General features: G+C 48.6%; 1 non-coding gene across 1 annotated transcript in view; it reads left to right on the top strand.

Moving 5' to 3' along the window:
- The first annotated feature begins 2,592 nt into the window (after nucleotides 1-2,592).
- Nucleotides 2,593-3,227, top strand: part of LOC143472475 (small subunit ribosomal RNA) — a 1,808-nt gene continuing 1,173 nt past the window's right edge. The window contains exon 1 of the ribosomal RNA XR_013119828.1: nucleotides 2,593-3,227. This exon is cut by the window's right edge and continues 1,173 nt beyond it. This is a non-coding gene — a ribosomal RNA (small subunit ribosomal RNA).

The following is a 3,227-nucleotide window of genomic DNA, read 5'->3' as shown; positions in this document are numbered from 1 at the left end:
CTGGGGCGGTACATCTGTCAAAGAGTAACGCAGGTGTCCTAAGGTGAGCTCAGTGAGGACGGAAAACCTCGCGTAGAGCAAAAGGGCAAAAGCTCACTTGATTTTGATTTTCAGTATGAATACAGACCGCGAAAGCGTGGCCTATCGATCCTTTTGAACTTGGGAGTTTCAAGCAAGAGGTGTCAGAAAAGTTACCACAGGGATAACTGGCTTGTGGCAGCCAAGCGTTCATAGCGACGTTGCTTTTTGATCCTTCGATGTCGGCTCTTCCTATCATTGTGAAGCAGAATTCACCAAGCGTTGGATTGTTCACCCACTAATAGGGAACGTGAGCTGGGTTTAGACCGTCGTGAGACAGGTTAGTTTTACCCTACTGATGAAGTGTTGTTGCGATAGTAATTCTGCTCAGTACGAGAGGAACCGCAGATTCAGACATTTGGTTCATGTGCTTGGCTGATAAGCCATTGGTGCGAAGCTACCATCTGGGGGATTATGACTGAACGCCTCTAAGTCAGAATCCCGCCTAGAAAGCGACGATGCACTCGTGCCCCGTCCTCGACGGGCAAAGTTAGGCGGCCGTTGGGCCGTTGGCAATGCCGAGATCCGACCTTACGCGAGTCCGACAAGTGTGACTCCCGCGTCGGTTGACCCTCCTGTTCGAAAGGCGGGGTGCTAAATCATTTGCAAACGACCTAGTTGAAGATCGGGGTGTCGTGATCACTAGAGCAGTATCTTCACTGCGATTTGTTGAGAGTAAGCCTCAAGATCTATCGATTTGTCCGCAAGGCGGGCGCCCGAGCGACTTCGGCCGACAGGCCGGGGTCGCTCTTTTCTCTTCAAAAATTTTCGGCACACGTCCCGGTTCGTCCTGGGTGTGTGCTCTTTTTTTTTGCCATTCCGACGTCGCGTAATACGTTCGTTCCATGCGTACATACTCACAAAAACACACACACACATACATACATACATACATACATACATACATACATACATACATACAAGCATGGAAGATTGAATTGCTATTTATTTGCATTTTTCCTCTAGCGACCGTAATGTGTTTCTTTTTTGTCGCTAGTTGGCGCCCTCGGACTACCGTAATTTCCACAACGCGTCCGTTTTGCCATCGCATTCTTCCCTGCGGCACTGCTTGCTCACAAATTTTTTTCTTTTCAGTATATATGAGCGAAGCAAACATTTACCTGGAGCATCAGCCTTCCGCTATTATTATTATTCCGCTTAAACCTATTCCTACTGCAATGTTCAATGATCAACTCAATTCCCGACGAAAGACGGTCTATTCTGAGTTACCCAAAACGGTGACTGGCAGGTGAGTGCATTTGATATATTTCTTTAGCGTTTGGACGTGTGTGATTCAATATATTTTGTATGACACTCTGTTACATTGGCGTAATTGAGCTCTTCAATTTAATTTAATTTAATTTTATTTTATAATTTAACAATAACTTTAATTGATAAATACGTTGTCATTGCCTTGCATTGACTCACGTAGCTTTGCAATGCTGCTTGACGATTATTTGATGATTTTGTTGTATGACATATATTGTTATGATTATATCGATTAAAATTGTGCACTTTGACACTGTATGGCATTAGATTAATTTTATAGACTTTTGACTTCGAAATTTTTTCAAGTCGATTCACACCAAAAAAATGTTAAGTCCAAACGCCCAGGTCGCGCGGATAGCCCTCACCCGCCGCGGATTTTCCCAAGTCGGAAGAGCTTTAGCCGCGAGTCGGTGTTTGGACTTTAACTTTTTGTTGGTGTGATGAGACTTGAACATTTTTTAGAGTCCAAACGACCAGGTCGCGCGCATAGCTTTCACCTGGCGCGGATTTTCCGAACTCGGGAGAGCATCACGCGCGGGTCGGTGTTTTGGACTCTGAAAATTTTTCCCATCCACTCCAAAAAATGTTAGAGTCCAAACGCCCAGGCCGCGCATATTCTCTTGACCGAGCGCGGATTTTTCGACCTCGGAAAAGTTTTTGCCGCGGGTCGATGTTTGGACTCTGAAATTTTTTCAAGTCTCGACAAAAAGTTAAAGTCCAAACGTTGGGAAATATTTTCAGAGTCCAAACGTTCGAGTTGCGCGCAGTGCCCGGCCGGGGCGCGGTTCGGCGGCCACGGCAAGCGGCCACGCACCTTCCCAAACTCCAAATCCGGCCGCGAGGTCGCGCGATCCCGAGGCCGTTCTGGGGTACCATGGCGATGCAGGATTCTGTGACTACTATGAGGGAGCAGGCAGTCGTGTGAGCGAATGCGCGCGCGAGTGCGAATCGAAGCAGAATCGATCTCGGTTGGCGTCGGGCACGATGGGCAGATGTAATGCTGTTCGCGCGGTCGCCCATGCTTAGCCGGGGTTTTGAGCGGTCTGTCGGATCCAGTGGCAAGCTATCGGCGTGCCTCGGCGCGAGTATTGCACTCGAATCGCCGGGCAGCGTCCGGAATCGACGGTTTTCGGAGCTCGTGCAAGCCGCGAGCGTAGTGTTTGAGTAGCGATGTACACGGAGAACGTGTGAAAAGAAACGCGGGGCGCCCGTCGTCCCGCAGCAGCCTCGTTTGCTGCGAATAGCTACCTGGTTGATCCTGCCAGTAGTCATATGCTTGTCTCAAAGATTAAGCCATGCAAGTGTAAGTACGAGCTCTCGTACAGTGAAACTGCGAATGGCTCATTAAATCAGTTATGGTTCATTTGATCGTACGTGTTACTTGGATAACTGTGGTAATTCTAGAGCTAATACATGCGAAAAGCGCCGACTCACGGAGGCGTGCATTTATCAGACCAAAAACCGACCGGGCCTCGGCCCGTGCTCGTTGGTGACTCTGGATAACTTTGCGGATCGCACGGTCTTGCACCGGCGACAAATCATTCAAGTGTCTGCCCTATCAACTTTCGTCGGTACGGTATCTGCCTACCGAGGTTCTTACGGGTGACGGGGAATCAGGGTTCGATTCCGGAGAGGGAGCCTGAGAAACGGCTACCACTTCCAAGGAAGGCAGCAGGCGCGCAAATTACCCATTCCCGACGCGGGGAGGTAGTGACGAAAAATAACAATGCAGGACTCTAACGAGGCCCTGTAATTGGAATGAGTACACTCTAAAACTTTTAACGAGTATCCATTGGAGGGCAAGTCTGGTGCCAGCAGCCGCGGTAATTCCAGCTCCAAAAGTGTATATTTAAGTTGTTGCGGTTAAAAAGCTCGTAGTT

Source organism: Clavelina lepadiformis, unplaced genomic scaffold, assembly GCF_947623445.1.
Source record: "Clavelina lepadiformis unplaced genomic scaffold, kaClaLepa1.1 scaffold_237, whole genome shotgun sequence".
NCBI lineage: Eukaryota > Metazoa > Chordata > Ascidiacea > Aplousobranchia > Clavelinidae > Clavelina > Clavelina lepadiformis.
The sequence above is the reverse complement of the archived record's forward strand: the minus strand, read 5'-3'. Positions and strand labels throughout refer to the sequence as shown.